Source organism: Odontomachus brunneus, unplaced genomic scaffold, assembly GCF_010583005.1.
Source record: "Odontomachus brunneus isolate Ranch 3 - 2012 unplaced genomic scaffold, Obru_v1 Obru_scaffold_252, whole genome shotgun sequence".
Taxonomy (NCBI): Eukaryota; Metazoa; Arthropoda; class Insecta; order Hymenoptera; family Formicidae; genus Odontomachus; species Odontomachus brunneus.
The window spans coordinates 182,483-193,581 of NW_022639702.1; the positions used below are offsets into that span (position 1 = coordinate 182,483).

The following is an 11,099-nucleotide window of genomic DNA, read 5'->3' on the forward strand; positions in this document are numbered from 1 at the left end:
TTATAACTCAAAAAGTATTTAATGAAAAAATGTTTTATTCTAGCGTTTTGGAAAGCTCTCGAGATAAGCTATAAGAATATGCAATAAAATGTAAGGAGTTCCATTTAAAAAAATAAGGTTGACTTTGAAATGATCTTGAAAGACATGGCCAAGGTCAAAGTCAAGGTCATCATCTTACTCTCCGCTTGAAACCATACAACTTTGCTATTGGACATTTTCTCCAAAATGCATTCTAACTGAGGATATTAGGGGGGTCCGATACTTTTCGATGACCCTGTATAGTATTCTTCTTGTTCTTAAAATATTGCCTTCCTAATCGTTGTCCCACATCTAGAAGAAACATTTCCTAACATTCTCATTTTTTTATATTTCTTTTATTTTAATTGTTGTATACTTTTCTTTCACACAATTTATTCCGTGCAGCCATAGCCGGCGACACGGTATCTAGACAACGTGGGACAACGTTTAGGAACGTGATAATTTGAGAAAAAGAAGAACACCATATAGTACGAAAGAGTGTACAAACATGAAAAGAATCATGATGCTTCAACTATTTTTCTTTTGTGTCCTTATCTCTGTTATGACACACACATACACACACACACACACACACAACATAAAAGAGGTGTAAATCCAACCGAGCAACCTCCACGTGGTATAGCTTGGGTAACACTAATACCGGCGGTACTATAACTTTGAAGTCTTATAACTCGAAAAGTATTTAATGAAAAAATACGTTATTATAGTATTCTCGAAATAAGCTACAAGAATATGCGATAACAAATGCAAATTTACATTTGAGAAATTAAATGTGACCTTCGCGTGATCTCCGAGTGACTATCCAGAGTCAAACCAATGGCACTACCTTATGTCCCACTCCAAGTTATACAATTTTTGTCTGAAACAATTTTCTCTAAAGTGCACTGTTCAAAAGAAAATTTAGTGCGCGAATTAAAATAAAACACTTTGTATATGAGGTATTTTTTATGAAACGGACCACCTACCCTGCTTAAAATTTCTATGGACTGATTAAGTTTTTTTATACCTGAAATTGTATTAGGACTTTGAATAAGTTCTTGCTGGTTTTTCGTGAAAATTAATGCTTTATTTAAAAAAAGTCGTAAAAAACATGTCACTGAAAGTATTGTCTATCGCTAGCCACTACTTTTTCCCATCTTTCTGGCAGCTTTTGAATTCCACGTCGGAAAAGCGACACGTCTTTTGAGGCTATCCAAGAGTCGACCCATTTTTTGGTATCTTCATAAGAATGGGAGTGCTGCACAGCCAGGCCATTCGATCGGAACAAGTGATAATCGGAAGGGGCAATATCTAATGAATACGGCAGGTGGGGTAGGACTTCCCATTTAAACGTTTCCAAATAGGTTTTCACCGGTTGTGCAACATGTGACCGAGCATTGTCATGTTTCAAAATCACTTTATCGTGTCTCTGCTCATATAGTGACCGCTTTTCCTTCAATGCTCGGCTCAAACGCATCAATTGTAGTCGATAGCGATCTCTCGTGATGGTTTCGTTCGGTTTGAGTAGCTCATAATAAACTACATTCAGCTGATCCCACCAAATGCAGAGCAGAAGCTTCGAACCATGGATATTCGACTTTGCCGACGATGTTCATACATGGCCGGGCTTACTCCACTATCTTTTACGCTTAGGGTTATCGTAGTATCCACTTTTCATCGCCAATCTTGATACGATGCAAAAAACCTTTCCTTTTTTGCCGTTGAAGCAGCTGTTCACACGCCGTTCGACGTCTCTCGGCTTCAACTCGTACGGTACCCAATGTCCTTGCTTTTGAATTATTCCTAATACTTACAAATGTTTCGAAACTGTTATGTGATCAACTCCTAATGATTCTGCATGTTCAGCTAGCGTCTGACATGAGTCTTTATGAAGTAATGCCTCCAATTCTTCGTCTTCAAACTTTTTTGGTGCACCAGAGCGTTCTTTATCTTCAACATTAAAATCATTATTTTTGCAGCGTCTAAACCAACCTTTGCATGTTGTTTCCGATAGAGCATGGTCGCCGTAAGTCTCAACAAGAATTCTGTGTGCTTCAGCTGCAGATTTTTTTTTTTAATAAAGTAGTGCAGTAAAATTCCTCGCAAATACACCGAAATTCAAGCTTGCTTAAAGTACTTCCTTTACCATCTTAAACTATACGCACGCAATTCTGGTAACGTCATCTATTGGAAAACAGTGAGAACATATTCAAGGTCCTGATATATATATATATATATATATATATATATATATATATATTAGGTGGTAAACTTAGTTCCTGCGGTTTTTTTGTTTAAAAAACTCATTTATTTCGACATCAAAAGCAAAAAATACATTAATCGAAGTATTTTCTCTCGCTAGCTATACATTTTTCCCATCTTTCGGGCAACGCGTAGATTCCGCGACGATAGAACGATTGGTCTTTTGATGCAATCCATTCGTCGATCCATTTTCGCACATCCTCGTAATTTCTGAAGTGTGTATCCACCAAGCCGTGCTGCATCGACCGGAACAAGTAATAGTCCGAAGGAGCTAAGTCTGGTGAATACGCTGGGTGCGGGAGAACTTCCCACTCGAGCTGCATCAGTGTTTCTTTGACGGCTTTGGCAACGTGTGGTCGAGCGTTGTCGTGCAAAAGCATGACTTTACGTCGATTGCTGGCTACTGCTGGCCTTTTTTCCAACAATGCTTCATTCAGACGGTTTAATTGTGATTGATATCGATCCCCCGTGATACTTTCGTTCGGTCTGAGTAGCTCATAATAAACGACGCCGTGCATATCCCACCAAATGCAAAGCATTGCTTTGTGGCCATGAATATTTCTCTTTGGTGTGGATGTCGATGGTTGGCCAGGGTCTACCCATGATTTTCTTCGTTTAGGATTATCGAAGTATATCCATTTTTCATCGCCAGTCACTATGCGCCACAAAAAACTCTTCTTTTTCTGCCTGGCGAGCAGAGAAATAGAGATGTTTAAGCGATTCGCAATGGCATTTGCGGTTAATTCGTGTGGTACCCATTTTCCCTCCTTTTGAATTTTTCCCATTGCATGTAGACGTTTGGAAACAGCCATCGGAGTAACATTTAATGCTGCAGATAATTCTTGGATCGTTTGAGTAGAGTTTTCGTCCAATAATGCCTGCAAATCGGTGTCTTCAAACTTTTTCGGTTGGCCTGAGCGTTCTTTATCATTGACATCAAAATCACCACTCTTAAATCGCTGAAACCATACTTGGCATGTTCTTTCCGATGGAGCATAATTGCCATAAGCTTCGAAAAGCAATTTATGAGCTGCAGCTGCAGTTTTTTTCAAGTCAAAGTAATGAAGCAGCACATGTCGAAAAAACAACTTATCACGTTCCATATTTAATCAAAAGAAAAAATAGCACTGCTCGCTTAAATGAATCTCTTCGCACTGAATTTTATTGACAAATGTCTAACCTCTAAAATGCAGCCAGTTTCAGATGTCAAAATAAATTACACCTACAACTAACGTCATCTAACTGTGAGCCGCAGGAATTAAGTTTACCACCTAATATTTGACCAATAACAGGGCTGAGATTTCGTGCGCTCTGGCACGCCGAAATGACAAGTAATAAAGATTCTCCTATGCATGTCACTCTTTTTACGATATTACGATCTTTGTATAAATTTATAATAACATTGTCATAATATGTTTTGCCGTTTCTTTACGCATTGCATTAGTATATTTTTTATACAAATAATAGTTGTAAGACATCTTAATTACGATTCAAGTAAAAATGATATGTTTCAACTTAATCTTTTTTTTTTTTTTTGATAAGGCAGGGGAAATGGGGTGTATATCAGTTGGACACGGGGCAATTGGACACAGTCCAATCACAAGTTCCAAGCTGTTCCAAGGGACCCTACAAATGTCTCTAATCACACGGTGCTGTGATTGGCTGTGTCCAAATGCACCGTCCATGTCCGTGTCCAAGTGCACCGCTCCCGGGGAAATGCATTACGCACACGTAATGTTGACGACCCCCCGGGAGATAGTGTGGGACTCTCCCCCTCTGCGGTCGAAATCACAGTCGGGGAGGGCCTACCTACTAAAACCCTTGCCGGATCCCTTTCTCAACGGCCATAACGGGGGCGCCCCGGGTAGCCTCTCGCATCCTGGGGCGCCCTCGGCCACCAGAGGCTTACGCCTTCCGTTCCCGGGCCGGAGGGTGGGCGCCGCTGATACCAACGGCACCCACCTCCGCTGCCTATATTTCAACTTAATCTGTCAAAGTGTCGATCAATTATTATGAAAGTGTCCATTATTCTATGCGGCGTCTGGCGAATAAAATATAATACAATAGTAAGTTTGACATTTACTTATTTATATTTTTCGGATATTGCTACAATAAAAAAAATATATTTTAAATATAAATAAAAATATAAATATAAATAAGCATTAATTATAAATGTAATATTTATAAGCAAGAAGTTTTTTATTGAAATAAAATTTATAAAATTTTTTAAGTAATTAATAAAATAATTGAACATTTAACACATTTTACATTTTTAACATAAAAAAAACTTTGTTTTGTGTAATAAGTACTTACATATATGTACTTGATTTATTATATTAATTTTATTTTTTTTTTATTATAATTAATTTATTGAATAACTTCTATTCCGTTCAGGTAACTAATATTTATGTCCTGTGTCGTTAATCTTGCTTTAAAAAGTCCGTATTGATTTTAAATTGTGAGAACATTTTTAAACTATTACGTAAAATAAACATATCTAAGGTTTCATTTGTAAAATAGAAAAATAATCAGCAAAACATAAACCACATTTTCTTAAAATAACTATTTTAATTAATTATTATTAAAAATTTAAATGCGAATTCAAAATTAAAAAAGTAAAACATCTGTTTTTAGTAACGTTACAATATCTTTGAAATTATGTTAATATGTTTTAGTAGAATCACGTTTTGTAGGGTTAATAGCACCTTTATTTTGAAGTGATTTTTCCACAAGTCTTTTGATTTTAATTAGTATACAGCGTGAGTTCAATTGGTATAAAACATAAAAACTACTGCCTCTTCAGATAAATATCACAGATGATATATAATTAATATAATGAATAAATAAATAATAACTTTTTATACTAGGTGCGCAACTAAGTTTCTAGGTTTCACACATGGATGGCGCTAACGACACATGTAGTCGACATACATGTCTAAAGTTGTGTTTCTTTTATAGCTTGGACATCTATCAACAATAGCCAGTCATAATACCAACACATATCGCAACGCAAAAATATTTTTTCTAACAATAAAGATGTCGAGTTTAATACCAAATAAATAGCATTTGCAGGAAGCTTTGCTTTTCTGCTTTAACTTGAAAAAAATGTAGCTAAAGCACGTCGTTTGCTTGAGGAGGCCTACGGCGGATATGTACCATCGAAAACTACTTATGAAGATTGGTTTAAACACTTCATAAGTGGCGATTTCGACACTAGTGACAAGGAGCGCTCCGGAAGACCAAAAATAATTGAGGACGCTGATCTGCAAGTGTTATTGGATGATGATGATATGGAAACATAAGATCAACTTGCGGAGGCATTAAACATGACTCGCCAAGGTATTTACAAACGTTTACATGCCATGGAAAAAATTCAAAAGGGAGGAAAATGGGTGCCGCATGAATTGACTGAGAGACAGATGGAAAATCGAAGAGCCACTTCCGAAATTTTGCTATTGCGGCATGAAAGAAAGAGTTTCCTGCATCGAATTGTTACTTGCGATGAGAAGTGGATATATTTCGAGAATCTCAAACGCAAAAAATCGTGCCTTTCACCTGGCGAAGCATCAACATCGACGGCATGGTCAAATCGCTTCGGAAAGAAGACAATTCTCTGCGTTTGGTGGGCGCAGAAAGAAATCGTGTACTATGAGCTGCTGAAACCGGACGGAACTGTCAATGGGAATTGCTACCGACAACTGATCAATTTGAACCATACATTGCTCAAAAAACGGCCAGAATGGGACACGAACAAGTAATATTGCAGCACGACAACGCTCCGTGCCATCGCACTTCCATCGTCCAGGACACCATCAAAACGCTGAAATGGGATCTGCTACCGCACCCGCCGTATTCACCAGACCTGGCCCCTTCCGATTATCACTTGTTCCAGTCGATGGCGCATGGCTTGCCTGGGCTACACTTGGCCAATTTCGAAGAAGTGCAAAATTGGTTGGATGAATGGTTTCGGTCCAAAGACGCATCGTTTTACCGTCGCGGTATTCATGTATTGCCAGAGATATGGCAAAAATGTGTAGCTAGTGAGGGACGATACTTTGAATAAACCATTTTTTGTATTTCTTTTGAAATTTTCCATTTTTCATTGATCAAAAAAACCCGGAAACTTAGTTGCGCACCTAGTAGCAGTTTTTAAAATATGTCGATATTTTTGTATAAAATTTTAATATTTTTATAAAATTTAAAAATTGAAGTGGAGCTTTGTGCGGTAATGGACAATTAAACCATGCCTTCACATAAAATCGGATGGTGAAAATACAAATATCACGCAGTAATTTTTTTCGGTAGAAGAAATTGTGTGCTCATTACAAAATAAAAAAATTTTTAAATAGTGAATTGCTCGACTCGTCACTCGAGCTTGATGCATTGCAACAGAAAGATAAATTTTAAAGTTTCTTTTTAAATCACTATATGACAACCGAACTCCACGTGTCGTTCATTCAAAGAATCGCTTGGTATTTCGCTCGTCGGACTCCGGGTTCGGTAATTGATTGACACAAGCAATTAAAAAGGAATAACAAAAGTTTATTAGTTGTCCTCGCCAGAATTATCGTATTCTGTTCTGTACCAAGGACTACTATAAACTACTTTTGTTATTTCTTTTTGTTAATTGCTTGTGTCAATCAATTACCGAACCCAGATTCCAACGAGCGAAATCCTAGGCGATTCCTTCAACGACCGACACGCGGAGTTCGGTTATTACAAATATAACAGCTAGTTTGAGTAATTCATTATAATTATATCTAAAATGCTTATTTTACAATATACATTGTATAAAATTGTGAATTGCATCTTTTATATCTTCCGAAGTAGTGCAACAGCCACTATTTTTCATACCTGAATTATAATTAGTATTACTAATATTTTTCCAGTTTCTCTGAAAGGCCGTGGCCGGTTTTTGTATGGTAAGATGCCCCCAGCGATATTTGGCTCATTTTCACGTACAAATTATATCATAATCCAACATTAAATTAACCATTTTGTCTATTGAAACGGAGTCATGTAACCGTTCAAAGTTTGGCGCGCTTCACAAAACTCGCGAAAGTGCGTGAAGAGCGGGAGTTTCCGAAAGAGAGAGCATGTGTATCGGCGCGCACATATCAGGAGAGGCGATAGCGTCTCACACCAAGTATATTATATAAAAAATATAAGAGACGCTATTGGATATCCTTTACGCGAAGGAGAACGATTTTCAACAGATTCTTTACAGCGCTTTTTAAATAAATCAAATTTATAATGAAAAGTAAATACTACAAGAAAGCGTATATTTTTCTGATTAAAATAAAACAAGAATGAAGTTGATACGTGTAGTAGATCAAATGATATGTGTTTATTTAGCTTTTATTCAAGTATTTTCTCGCGAAATTGTCATTCAAATACGTCGTCGTCTTCCTCTTCGTAAACTACTAGGGTATAAGTTTACACTGCTCCGCCGCTAATGGCGGCGGCGTCGAGTTAAGCGTTACGCGCGGTCAATTCAATCAATTATTAACTGTAAGATGCTCTCTCTCGCTTTCTCACGCTCTCTCATGCTCCCTCTGAATCGCTTAAGCTTGTTTTCTCTCTCGCACTCTCTCACTTTCTCTCGCACTCTCTCGCTCGGTCTTGAATCTCTCCCGCCCTCTCACAATTTCTTTCGAATCTATCTCGCTCTCCCTCTAGTTCTCTTTCGTTCTCTTTTCCTTTCTCTCGAAGCTCTCTCGCTCTCTCCCGTTATCTCTTGAATCTCACTCGCTCTCTCTCGTTCTCTCTTGCTCTCTCTTGCCCTCTCTCGCTTTCTTTCGCACTCTCTCGCTCTGTCTCACTATCTCTCGCTGTCTCCCGTTATCTTTTGAATCTCTCTCGCTCTCTCTCGCTCATCCCAGTTATCTCTTGAATCTCTCTCGCTCTCTATCGTTCTCTCTCGCCCTCTCTCGTCCTCTCTCGCTTTCTTTCACACTATCTCGCTCTCTTCCGTCATCTCTTGAAATTTTCTCGCTTTCTCTCTCTCGCTTTCTTTCGAATCTTTTCGCTATCTCTCGCTTTCTCTCGCTCTCTCTCTCGCTCCCTCCCCGATCTCTCTCGCACTCTATCGCTTTCTTTTTCACTCTTTCGCTTTCTTTTGCTACCTCTCGCTTTCTCTTACCCTCTCTCGCTTTCTCATTCTCTCTTTTGCTCTCTCTCTCACTTTCTCTCGCTCTCTTTCGCTCTCCCTCTCTCTTTCTTGTTCTCTCCCGCTCTCCCTCGCTCTCTTTCGCTATACCTCGCTCTCTCTCACTTTCTCTCGTTCTTTTTCGGTATCTCTCGCTTTCTCTAGCCCTATCTCGCTCTCTCCCATTATCTTTTGAATCTCTCTCGCTCTTTCTCGCCTTTTCTCTCACTCTCTCGCTCTTTCTCGCTCTCTCTCGAATCTCCCTCGCTATCTCCCACTTTCTCTCGCTCTCTCTCGCTATATATATATAGGGTTGGCAAAAAGTCCGGAAACGGTAAAATATCATGCAGCATTATTCTTTCTTTTTCGGTCAACATTTTCGAAAAAGAAATTGTAATTGGAAAAAGAAAGAGAAAAGATAGAATGAGATACGAGAGAGCGCGACTCGTTTTTTAAAATACAAAGATCGAGAAGCGTTATCGTATGCGCGAGTTTCGATTGAGTACGTGTCATATTACGTCGTGAATGAATAACCGCGTTTGATGAGAGCGAATGAACAACTAAGCCGGTCATATCGTCTAGCTCGACACACGAAAAACAAAGTTATTCTTGTTTTTCTCCTGTGTTTATGTTCTTTAGGCTGTCAGCCTAGTTGTTCATTCGTTTGCATCAAACGCAGTTATTCATTCACGACGTAATATTACACGTACTCAGTCAAAACTCGCGCATACCCGCGCTTCACAATAACGCTTCTCGATCTTTATATTTTAAAAACGAGTCGTGCTCTCTCTCATCTTACTTTGTCTTTTCCCTTTCTTTTTCCAACTACAATTTAAAAAAAAATTTTTTTTTAATGTTTACCGATAAAGAGAAGATAATGCTGTTTCTTTATCGAAAATTTGGAGACCATATTAGATCATACGAAGAAGTAATTAATCTACACATTCAATGCTGCATATCCTAATCGCAATTTTATTTCTAAATCCACCGTTCAGAAGACAGTGATACGTTTTTACGAAACAGAAACAATTAAAGACCAAAATCCTTTCAAGCCTCATAACTCTAAATATGCCTAATAAAAAATACTTTATTATAGGTTTTTGGAAAGCCCTTGAAATAAGCTACAAGAATATGTAATAAAAAGTAAGGGGTTCAATTTAAAAAATTTAATTTGACCTTCGTATGACCTTCGTCCTCCACCCAAAGTCAAATTTTTAGCCATCATTAGGTACATTTTATTAAGTCCTGCAAATTTGCTACTTGCATATTTTTTGCTATAGTTGATTCTTTTTAAGATATTTCACCGTTTCCGAACTTTTTGCCAACCCTGTATATACACAGGATGAGTCATTTTAATCGAACCAGGTAAATATCTCGAGAAATATGGAAGATACCGAAAAATATTTTACACAAAAGTTGTATGGTTTTGAGGGGGACATAAGATGGTGCAATTAGCTTGACCGTGGATAGTTGTTTGTAAGTCTCGTGAAGGTCACCTTTAATTTCTTAAATGGAAACCTCCATTTTTCATTGCATATTCTTGTAGCTTACCTCGAAAGCTTTCCAAAACACTACTGAAATATTTTTTCATTAAGTATCTTTCGAGTTAAAAGGCTTCAAAATTACAATATTGTTGCTATTAGCATTGGTATCCAAGATGTTCGACCGACGGCTGAAATTTTTTTAGTATTATTCAGAGCCATAACTTTGACAACATTTGTCAAAGTCAAGGCGATTGGAGGCTGTTCCTAATATTTTCATTTCTTTAAATTTTACAGTGAAAACAAAAATAATAATTTAAAAGCATGTGGAGTCCGATTGACTCTAAAGGATCATATGATGATCACAATGCTATGATTATTAAAGAAATTTATTAATGAGATTTCACACGTGCTTCTTTGTGCCCCGACCAAGCATGAAAATGTGAAGTGTTTATGGTCCTGATACTGTAACGCGCAATTTTGGTTTCGTCGATTCCGTTCCGGTAATTTTGATGTCAAAGATGCACCACGCTCTGGAAGGCCAATTGTCGAAAATGTCGATAAAATAATGGAAATCGTCGAGTCTGACCGTCATGTAAGCACTGTTTCGATTGCCGAGGAGCTAAAAATTGCACAAAAAACCGTTTGGAACCACTTGAATAAGGCTGGATACAAAAAGAAGCTCGATGTGCGGGTGCCACACGAGTTAACGCAAAAAAACCTCATGGACCGAATTTCCATCTGCGAATTGCTGCTGAATCGCAACAAAATCGATCCATTTCTGCAGCGGATGGTGACTGGTGATGAAAAGTGGGTCACTTACGACAACGTCAAGCGAAAACGTCGTGGCCGAAACGCGGTGAGCCGGCGCAAACGGTGGCCAAGCCAGGATTGACGGTCAGGAAAGCTTTGCTGTGTGTTTGATAGGATTGGCAGGGAATCATCCACTATGAGCTGCTCCCCTACAGCTAAACTCTTAGTTCGGACCTGTACTGTCAACAATTGGACCGTTTGAAGGAATCAATCGCCCAGAAGCGGCCAGCTTTGACCAATAGGAGAGGAATTGCGTTCCATCAGGACAACGCCAGGCCACAAACATCGATAGTGACTCGCCAGAAGCTCCGGGAGCTTGATTGGGAAGTTCTTATGCATCCGCCTTATAGTCCGGACCTGGCACCAAGTGATTACCA

The 11,099-nt window shown here is 38.4% G+C and overlaps 1 protein-coding gene across 1 annotated transcript in view; it reads left to right on the forward strand.

Moving 5' to 3' along the window:
* LOC116852734 (protein phosphatase 1L-like) overlaps positions 1 to 11,099 on the forward strand; it is a 60,394-nt gene that overhangs the window by 13,823 nt on the left and 35,472 nt on the right. The window lies entirely within an intron of this gene.